Here is an 11,118-nt window from a genome sequence, read left to right as displayed (position 1 = left end):
GGCCCTGAAATGTCAAAATGGACCTTTGGATCCATGGGGGCCCAGAGTGTCACAATGGTCTCTTTTGGGTCTACAGCTACACAATGGCCCCTCAGTTCCATGTGTCCTGCACTGTTCCATGAATCCTTAGTTCCATGTGTCCTGTAGGGTCACAACGGTCTCCTTGGTTTCATGGTGCCACACTTGCCATAATTTCCATGGTATCACAACTGTCCTTGGATCCCAAGAGGCCCCAGAGTGTGACAATGGCCCCTTGCTTCCATGACACCCTGTAGTGTCACCATGGTGCCCATGATTCCGTCAGGCCCTGCAGTGTCACCATGGGCAGTTGGTTCAATGACACTCCACAATGTCACCATGGCCCCTTGGTTCCACAGAGCCCCACTGTGTCACTGTGGTCCCTTTGGTTCCAAGGCTCAGAAGTGCCAGAATGACCCTTTGGTTCCATCAGGCCTTGAAGTTTCAAAATAGTCTCCATGGTTTCATGAGCACCTTCCCCGGTGTCACAAGAGACTCTTGGTTCCCTGAAGTTCTCCAGTGTCACAATGGGCCCTTGGTTTCATGGTGTTTGGTAGAGTCCCAATTGACTCCTTGGTTCCATTAAGCCCTGCTGTGTCACAATGCCCATGGCTCCATGAGTTTCCATGGGGTCACCATGGTCTCCTTGGATCCCCAGTATCACCATGGTCTCTTTGGATTCCCAGTATCACCATGGTCTCCTTTGTACCATCCAGGCCTTGTAACAAGAGATAGGGAGCGGTTTTGTGCCTTAGATGAAAGGCTGCAGAACTCATGGTTGTGAGGCTGTGTCAATGATAAGAAACAAAAACCACCTGAATCTGAACGCTAAATATCATCTCAAGTACCTTCAATCCCATCTCAACAGAGGCAGAAAATGCAAACAGAGATTCCCCAGTAAATCAAAAACAGGGACCATATTTGGAATGCAGGCAAAATGCATTCAAGTGCATTCGAATGCACTCACTATGATGGGGACGTGATGATCCCCTATTCCAAGAGTGAACTTAAGAAGGGCTGACTATTTAGGGAACTGCGGAGAACCACAATATAAGAAAAGCAGGTGGCAAAGGTAATTCTGGGATAGGGAGACCAGAAAGCAAGAGCAGATGAACCAGTGCAGTCCCCACCAAGAAGATCACATTCACATGCTGTGGGCAGCAACCCCATCAGGCCATGTCACCATCCCCTGATACAAGGCGGGTCACGATGGTTCATTTCACTGATCTCAGTGTGCAAAGACACACAGCAGGGCACTTTCAGTATTAATCAAAACGAAACGAATGCACCTTTTATTGAGTGCCCACAGCAGATGCAACAGAAGGATTAGAAAGGAGATAAAGGATAGAGAGACAGAGAAAAGGAATAGCTGCCAACAGAGACATGAAATCCTCATGGTCCGGCCAATAGATCCATCTGGTCACGTCGGGGAGAATCTCAAAGCCTTTGGTTAACTCAGGGCTCTTTTATAATCTACCGCCGGGAGGGGAGCAGGACGGCACATGGAAGGAACAGTGGAGAATAAATCCATTGGGAACAGGTACAGACAGCCCATTTCTGAACGGCACAAACCGGTGCCAGCAGTGAGCGGGGCCCGTTGTTTCAGGACTGGTTCCTATGCGAAACCTCCTGCTTCCCATGGCAGACATCCAGCTCCAGTCAGACCAGCACCCCTGGGTTAGAATTTGAAAGGTTTCAGTCTCAGTCCTTGGGGAGGGCTTTAATCTCCATCCTTGATGGCGGCTGTGAGGCAGATGAGGGATCTTTGGACCGTCTCAGACTGACATCCCAAAACATAAAAATAATTATTCATCTCCCCTTAAAATTAACTGAATTAATAAAATTATAAGTATTTTTCTTATTTATAGTATTATTATTTTATATTTGTATTACCAAATTTGAATGTTTATATTAAAAAACCCATACCATTTTAGAAAGCAAATAATTTATTGGTCATTAGTTCTAAGTAACATGATTCCCTTCATTAATTCACTGTCCAGTGCAGCTCTCGATTTCTTCTTTATGCTAATTAGTCCCATTTTAAATCTTTTTTTATCTTTTTTATCATTTTCACAGACAGGGTAAAAAAGGCCACTTTGGGGTCCATGGAGACATTTCTGGGGCACATTTGGGGCCGTTTTGGGTCTGGAGAGGGAATTCAGAGAGAACTTGATGGTCTGGAGGACACTTGCAGGAGCCGGGTGGGCACTTGGAGGGGCACTCAGGGATTCCAAAGGACGGTTCGGGGTCCAGAGCAGCACTTGGAGGTCAGGGAGGGGAATTTGGGGCCCTTCGGGGTCCGGGCGGGCCCTTGGGAGGCTCTGACTGGGATCTCTGGGGCGCGAGGGTTGATGGGAGTTGTAGGCGACGGTCTAATACGGTTAAACTGGTCTGCGGAGCATCACGGGAGTTCGAGACGCAGCTGTAATGGATCTCAGTGGGGCGCAGGGCATGACAGGAGATGTAGTCCTGGCTGGAACAGCACTGGACATGCGCCGCAGAGCATGATGGAAGCAGGAAGTAGCTGCAACGCTTTGTTTGGGAGTACGGGAAGGCTCTTGGGGGAGACTCCTGCGTCCGAGCCGCGACTTGAGATCCTCGGGGAACGTAAGCGGTTCGAGAGAACTTGCGGGGAGTTTGAGGACCTCTAACAAGGGTCTTTAGGGTGCGGGGCACGGCAGGAATTTTAGGCGCAGGATTGTGTTCTGAGGGGCTCTGGGGCGGCGGGGGAGGAGAGGAGATGAATTCCCAGAAGTGGCTGTACCGGGCATCTGTGGGGTTGGGAGCACTCAGGGGATCCGGGGACGCTTTTCGGGGGTCCCGAATGGGCGCTGAGGGGGCACTGAGGGATCCTGGAGGGTCTGGGGGACACTTAAGGGACAAAGCAGGGGCGGATCCCGGGGTTCTGTGGAGCGCGGGGCATGATGGGGGTTGTAGTCCCGGCTCCAATGGGGCTCAGTCGGGCCGCGGGGCATGACGGGAGTTGTGGCTACCGTAGGCACCGTCCCCGAGTCTCCGATCTCTGGCGCTGATTGGCTTCGAGTGATGACGGGCGGGAGTCTTGGCAAATGAGATGTGGCAAAGGCGGGAACAGCCCATTCAACTTCTCCAGTCCCTCCCATTACAGCCCAGTTCATCCCGAGTACAGACCCGTACAACCCCAGGACAGACTAATACAACCCCAGTACAGCTCAGTTCATCCCAAGTAGAAGCCAGTACAACCCCAGTGCCCCTCCAGTCCCTCCCAGCACAGCCTTGTCCTTCCCAATAACCCTGAGTTTATTTCCAGTCCATTCCAGTTCCCTCCAGTGTCATCCACAGGATGCCCCAGTGTCCCCAGTCTTCTCCGCAATGGCCCCAGTCTCTCCAGTATGTCCCAGTTTGCCCCAGTGTCACTCTCAGTATGTCCCAGTGTCTCCCACAGCGTTCCCAGTGTTCCCTGACATGTCCCAGTCCTCCCCAGTGTTTCCAAGGACAGTTTCATTTCTCTCAGTGGCCGTGACAGCCAAACCCAGCAGTGGGGTCAGTGCAGTGCCCATGGCCACAGCCCCTTGCAGGGGCCTAGTGCAGCTTGGGCTGATGATCCACCCTCACAGCTGGCCCAGGGCAGCTCTGCAGTGCCTTTGGGGCACCTGAGCAGTGTGTTTGTTTGCACTGGGGAAACTCAGCAGTTTGAGATTGCTGCAAAAAGTACAAAAAGGGAAAATCCCTCTTAGGCTGGGTGCAGCCAGCTGTGCAAGCACAGCAGGGCCCAGGGCAGTGAGGACAGACAGGATGGGGCTGGGCAATGTGGAGCAAGGTTGTCCACACTGGGTCAGAGCTCCAGGCACAGCTTCTGTGAACAGGCCAGAGCTGCTGAGGAGAGACCCTGGGTCAATATCAATCACAGAATGCTGCAATCACCTCTGCTCTTAACAGAAATTTAATAAAATACACCCTTTAAAATAGGAATATTTTATTACTGCTCTTTGAAATCTTTCTCCATGACTGGACTAGGAAAACTGTAATGACCCTCTCAGGGCTTTGCTATTGTTTACATCAGACTCAGTCCTTGAGAGTGTTTTGTAAAAACTTCTCAAGAACACAAAGTTAAATTTAGACTCCAAATTTTCTTGAAGTTTTAATGGGTCCCATTGAGAGACGCGACTGGAAAAGTGTCCCCAGGTTCCAGTTAGAGCAGAACACTGGAGGCAGTGATGGCAGCTGGGGACAAACAAGGCCAAGGTGTCTCTGGTACTGAGCACAGCTGGATGTGTTTAAGGAATGCAAAGGGCCGAGGCCTGAGCCCCAGCGCCTGGCCAGGCAGATCCTGTCCCTCCCTCCTTGCTCAGGGCTCTTGCCGGGATGAGCACTGCCATGTGGGGATGTGCAATGCCAGGGGCAGGAGCATGGGACGGCCCCTGCCAGGCTGCTGAGCAGGGACAAGGAGGCAATGAGGCCCCAGGCCTGCAAGGGTCGCTTGCCCCCTCCTCATGGCTCAGGCCCAGGGCCAGCAGCCATGGCCAAAGTGCTGCCCAAGTTGGCTCTGGCAGGGCTGTCTTGCAGCTGCTGCACATGCCTGTTCCCTGTGCAGCCCAGGCTGTCCCACGGTGTCCCTGCCTTGCACCTCTGTCCCTGCAGGCTGTCGGCATCCCCCGGCTGCCCCACCTGGCTGGGCCCTTCCTTTGCTGACAGCTCTGCCTCCTGCCTGCCTCTGCCTGCCCACACAAAGCCTTGGGCTGATACCAAAAGGGTTCATTCCATTTTTATGCTGCCTGTGAACTTTCAGCACAGGAACAAGGCATGCAGGGGCTGCTTTCCCAGCAAGTATGGTTGGAAGAGAAGATGAAGACATCTGGCTGAAGGGTGCAGGGATAGAGAAAACAAGGAGTGAATCTGGAAACTTGGGGTGGGATTTATGGAAATGGATAAATTGTAATTCACATTTAGTGACTCTATAGAAACAACACGCTGGTAGAATTACATGTCAAGGTGAGGTTGGGAATTATCCCTCACTAGAGCTCAGGCCTGAATAAATGACACCCTCTGAAACAGCAAATTCGTGTACGGAGACAAAGCAACTCTGTGCTCAGTTGGGTGGTGACTGAGGAGAGCAGAGGAGCCCTGGGAGGGACTGAAGGGAGGTTTCAGAGATGGTGGATCCTTTTGGCATAATAGAGAACAGCCAGAGAAAGAAAGAATTAATGCAAAAGGCAGATAGGGAGAGCCAGACAGAACCCAAACAGAAAGGAATTTCCCTGCCAGGAAATGTAGTGCAGCATGTCCCCCAGCAGGAGCCTTTGTGTGGGCAGGCAGAGGCAGGCAGTCGTGTACCTCAGTGGGAGCCATTCAACCTTCAAGAAAATTTGGAGTCTAAATTTACCTTTGAGTTCTTGAGAAGTTTTTTCAAGACACTCTCAAGGACTGAGTCTGATGTAAACAACAGCAAAGCCCTGAGAGGTCATTACAGTTTTCCTAGTCCAGTCATGGAGAAAGATTTCAAAGAGCAGTAATAAAATATACATTCCTATTTTAAAGGTGTATTTTATTAAATTTCTCTTTAGAGCAGAGGTGATTGCAGCATTCTGTGATTGATATTGACCCAGGGTCTCTCCTCAGCAGCTCTGGCCTGCTCACAGAAGCTGCACCTTGAGCTCTGACCCAGTGTGGACAACCTTGCTCCACATTGCCAGCCCCATCCTGTCTGTCCTCACTGCTCTGGGCCCTGCTGTGCTTGCACAGCTGGCTGCACCCGGCCTGAGAGGGGTTTTCCCTTTTTGTACTTTTTGCAGCAATCTCAAACTGCTGAGTTTCCCCACTGCAAATAATCACATTGCTCAGGTGTGTGCCAGCCCCGGGTGCCACCAAAGCCACTGCAGAGCTGCTCTGGGCGCAGCTCCGGGAGCAGTGTGATTGTTATGAAATTTTGTCCTGTTCAACCATGGTCCGTTGGCCATGAAGATAAACTTTCTGTGCCTCTGAGTCTCACCAGTTCCTGACCCTGAAGGACACACACCTGATGAGTTGGGGTTCCCACAGCAGTGGTGACACCTGCATCTCCCTCCATACCCAGTGCAGAGCTGCCTTGTTCCAAAAAGTCCCTGGCAATAAAGGGATGAAGGAAACGGGACAGGCTGTGGGGATCAGGGGCAGGGCACAGCCAGGGATTTGGGGTGGTTGTGAGCCCAGAGCAGGACATGGCCCTTGGCCTTGGTGAACCTCATCCCATTTTCCTGGGCCCACGACTCCAGCCTGTCCAGATCCCTCTGCAGAGCTTCCTGCCCTCCAGCACAGCCAGACTCCCACCCAGCTTGGGCTCACCTGGGAACTGACTGACAGTGCCCTTGATGGCCTCATCCAGATCAGTAATAAAGGGATTTCACTGACCTGGCCCCAATTCTGAGTGCTGGGGACCCCTGGATGTGACTCCATTCCTCATCTGCCCAGAGTGCCAGGGGTTGGATGTAGGAAATGGTGGGGAGAGGGTGAGGACAAAGTCTGTTTAAATGTCAGCCATGAAGGGTCTTGATTTTCATATCTGTTCGAACTGCATTAGGAGGTGTGGGGGGTCGATGTCAATTGGACATTGCTGATATCAATCTATAATTAGGAAAAGAAAAGTAAGAAGGACAAAAGAGTTCTCTCTGTATTGTTTTCAATACAGTATATTCACTTTGAATACACTTCTGAAATCTGACTAACTAGCCACAAAAGAATTGAAAACTTCAGTTACTCCCATGAGCTGTTCTTGTTTGGATGTTTTGAGCATATGTTTATGAGCTTTTCTCACTTAATTCCTGAACTGAAGAGCTCAAGAAAGAAGAGGCTTCTGCAGGAATAAAATTCATCAGCAACTCCCAAGTGGCTGAGGATCCATCCTCATCAGAGCAGCAATGAACAGAAATGGGCACAGCTTTGTGGCAGCCTCAGCTTTGGCATGGGCCCTGGGCGTGGAGCAGGAGCAGCCCTTGAGGGCCCCAAGGCCGGAGCTCTTGTGCTCCCTGGGCAGATGGGATGGCAGCAGGGGCTGCAGAGCTCTCAGCACCCCAGCCCGAGGGCAGCAGGGCAGCTAGGGAGCCTCCTTTGGTCTTGGCCAAGCACCTTCCCCTATGGCTGGGGCTGAGTGCTGTGGCAGCTGCAGCTGCTGCTGTGCCCTTGCCAGGGGCTGAGGCCGTGGGGCCAGTGGCCAGAGCAGCCTGGCCTGAGCAGAGCTGTGGGGCCAGAGGTGGCTGGGCTGGGCTGGGGAGAGGCTCCTGGTGCTGCCCAGAGCTCAGGGCAGCTGGCAGAGCTTGCAGGAAGCTGGGCTGGGCTCCGAGAGCCTGGCCCAGAAACCATCAGTGTCCATCTTAGCCTGGCTGAGCGTGCAGGGACAGGACTCAGGCCAGGCCTTGTGGGGCAGGGCCAGCACCTGTGCAAGGCATTGCAAACAGGCAAGTGGCCCAGAGAGGAGGCTGCTCTGTGCCCTTGGTGGCATGGACAGAGGAGGGAAGTGGCCCAGGATATTTGTCAGTGCCAGCCTCTGTCCCCATGTGTTGGCAGCCCTGGCTGCTGAGCCCAGCTTTGGCCTGGGCTGAGTTTGGCTGTGGCCCAGCTCCGTCCTCCTGCGGGGCTCAGGGCTTGTTCCCGGCCATGGCCAGGCCTGGCTGCCTCTCTGCTGGCCCAGAGGATGGCAGACCCCAGGGCAGGGATGTCTGTGCAGCCCACAGGTGCCCCGGGCTCTGCAGGAGCTGGCAGAGGCTGCCCAGCAGGGAGGCCATGGGGCACAGAGCCCCAAGGCTGCTGTGGGCACCACGGCACAGGGGCCGTCCCCAGCCGCAATGCTCCTGGCCTGGGCTGGGCCTGCACAGGGGCTGGGCCACCATGGCTGGGCCAGCACAGGGCCACAAAGGGGCCACGCAGACGCTGCCGGGGCTGATAGCAAGGCCAGGCTCACACAAGCAATTGCTGAGCATGGCCCGCACTGGCCAGGCCTGACTGTGCCAAAGGCAGAGCTCATCTGCCCTTGGGGGCTGCAGCAACACTCCAGAGCCCAAAGAGTTTCCATGGCTGTGCTGGAGACCAGGGCTGCAGGAGGGAAATGCAGGGCTGCTGTGGGATGGGGAGGGCATTGAATTCCAGCACACACCTCAGCTCTCTGATGATCCCGACACCATGCTGGGCCCTGTTTCAGACTGGAGCAGAGCAGATGTTGATGGGACAGGAGCCCTGTGGGGCTGTCAGGAACCTGCAGCTTGCAAGGGGCTCTGCTCTCCCTCAGGTGCTCTGGGAGAGATCCAATCCCAGCTGGGCACCTCAGGGCACAAGTGGCACTGGCTGTTCATGGGCACATAACTGATGTCAGCCTGGATAGGGGCACAGGGGACACAGCTTTTATTACCTGTTAGTTTCGTAATATACAAGCAAATCTTTTTTATCTGGGTCATTTGAGTACTGTTAAGAAATGGCACAGTTTTCCCATCAGGAACAGGAATTTCCTGGAGGTGTACAGATGGCAGGAGGAAAAATACTGATCTTGCCTTCTACTGGTGTGACCAATATGTTGTTTATTACTTCCTCTCCATTTTCCTTCAGGTGTTTTCAGCTCTTCTGTTGAAATAGCCATGTCTAAGGACATCTCTTCTTTTACAGCAGGTGGATCTATGTACTTCTACTGCTTTCTGATTTCCTCCTCTAGATGCTCTCTGGTCATTCAAGTGCCTCTCAACTGACTGGCTTCATGCTTTGAGCTGGAAGAAATTGCCCAATATTTCTGAAGTTCAAGTAAATATATAATAAATATAACCTTAATTGTGTTTTTATCTATCACAGAATTACCTTATGTCTTTGTCTAAAACTGTTCCTGTACAGAAATCCCTTGGGGATGGTGGACATGTCAGATGCCGCTGGGACATCACAGAGAGCTGAGGAAAGAGCTGTGATGCTTGTTAAACTGTTCAAATATTCAACTTATGTTTGTTGGCAAGAAACCTTTCTGTGCCTCTGAGTGTCACCAGTCCCTAAGCCCAAAGGACACAAACCTGATGAGTTGTGGTTCCCACTGCAGGGGCTGCACTTGGACCTTGGCTCTGCACAGGAGAGCTCTTCGTCCCCTTTCTCTCTTTTCCTCCCTCTGGGCATGGAGGGAGCTCCTGACTTCAGCATGTGACTCGTGTGTGCAAAGAGCAAATCTGGGCAGAATCGGGGCAGGGAGAGTTTGGGGAGACCCCGGGATCTGTGCTGGGCACAGAAGGTGTTTTCCATTCCTCTAAGGCTGTCTGCAGTGGAAAGTGGATTTAATATCTAGCAGAGGAATGACTTTTGCATTTGATGGAGCTGTGCCTTCTCTTGGCTTTGTTGGCTGACAAGAAATGAACATCCCTCTGTGTCTCGGGCAGCTCCTTCTCCAAGGAAAGCAGGTGGGAGTTGGAGCCAGGGAGCTGAAAGCTGCAGGTGCAGCCTGGGCTGGAGGGAGCTCAGATTTGCACAAGGCTGCTCTGAGTGCCAGGGCTTGGATGGGGGAAATGGTGGGGTGGGGTTAGGGACAGAGTCTGATTGATTGTCAGCCATGAAGGGTCTTGACTTTCATATCTATTCAAACTGCATGAGGAGCTACTTGGATTCAGTGTCAATAGGGGTCTGCACAGACTGATTTATGAACAGGAAAAAGTCCCAAACAGGACCTAAAAAACGTTTTCTCACTGTCTTTTTAAATATAAGGCATTCACTTAGAACACACTACTGAAATCTATCAAATTACCACAAATATTTGAACACTTAAACCAAATCAACACTTAAATCAAACTCCAGAGGGTTGTTTTCTTAAAGTGTTCTGAATGTCAATGAGCCCTGGGGCACTGAATTCCTGCACTGAAGAGCTGAAGGCTGAACAAGCCTCTGGAGCAGTGAAATTCAGCAGCAGCCTCCAAGGTGCTGAGGATGTCAGCAGCCCCCACTGAGGCCATCCCTACCCAGAGACTGTGGGGGAATGGGCAGACAAGGAGACCGTCCCTGGGGCTGGGGCAGCACCACTCAGAGGCACCAGCGGCTCCAGCTGGGAAATGGAGTGTGGAATGTGGCTGGGAAAGCCCTGCCTGGGCTGTGCCCTGCAGGACACACAAGCCCCAACTCCCATCCCCCAAACAATTCTCTCAGGGAGATATTTAAAAGGAATTACAATTGTTTGTGTACTCTGAATTGGATGACTGGAGAAATACTGACAAGAGAGCCTCAGGAGCTCAAAAGAACACAGCAGCCTTTACTGGTAATTTTAGAAAATTTGGGAAATTTGGCAAATGGTTTAATATGATATTCTATCAAAAAACCCCACTTATCAAAGCTTTAATTTGGAGTATTCAACTTCACAAGCTCTAAGCCTGCTCAGTTTTAACATACTCAAAATTTGCAAGAGAACATAAGTAGAAGAAATAGACAGAGAGAGAGAGGAAAAAAAAGATTCAGAGAACCTTACACACAGCTACCAACTCCTGGATTCCAGCACTGTTCAGATGGAAATTCCAAGATGAAGTAGGGTCAAGATGTGTTATTGCCTTGTGGTCAGCCTTAAATACCCCTTGGTCTTCCTGGGCCCCTGCCCCAGGTGGGACTTGGGCTCATTTGGTCCCTCAGGAGCTGGGCTGGGGGCTGCAGAGGTGGCTGTGGGGCATTGCCTGTGCTGTGCCAGGGACTGGCAGACACTGCTGGGCTGGGATAGAGGCTCTGGGGGGATTGGGGTCACAGGGCAGGACAGGGCTGGGGTTCCAGGGCAGGGCAAGGCTGGACCTGCCCCTTCCTCCCCCCTCCCCCGATAAAATGTTTTGAGCCAACAATCTCCTCCAGTCTGTCACAACAGGGAATGTTGGAGGTGAAATCCCAATCTTGGCCATGGGGACCCGGATCAAAAGGACAGTTCTTTCCCATAGGAAGGAAAGCACAGAGCTTTCCCCAGTGTTTTGAGGACAGATGAAAGGTGACTCATGTGAAACTATTACCAGCCAGACTTGTTCTGGCAATCTTCCTAATGGAACAATCCTTGGATATATGTGGGATCTCAGCACATCAGTCCTGATGTGCAGAGTCACCGAGATAACCCTTGGGGGGCTCGGAGGTCCTGGAATGTTGCCAGAAGTGTCTGGTGGCTGGACT

At 52.1% G+C, this 11,118-nt stretch overlaps 1 long non-coding RNA gene across 1 annotated transcript; it reads left to right on the top strand.

Annotated features, from left to right (window-relative positions):
- Window positions 1–2,499: 2,499 nt before the first annotated feature.
- Window positions 2,500–8,778, top strand: LOC134430270 (uncharacterized). Its single transcript, XR_010030785.1, has 2 exons — window positions 2,500–2,625; window positions 8,626–8,778. It is a non-coding gene; the product is annotated as an uncharacterized LOC134430270 (long non-coding RNA).
- Window positions 8,779–11,118: the final 2,340 nt, after the last annotated feature.

This window comes from Melospiza melodia, chromosome 28 (genome assembly GCF_035770615.1).
Source record: "Melospiza melodia melodia isolate bMelMel2 chromosome 28, bMelMel2.pri, whole genome shotgun sequence".
Classification (NCBI taxonomy): Eukaryota; Metazoa; Chordata; class Aves; order Passeriformes; family Passerellidae; genus Melospiza; species Melospiza melodia.
Note: the sequence above shows the minus strand (reverse complement) of the source record. Positions and strands in the feature narration are given on the sequence as shown.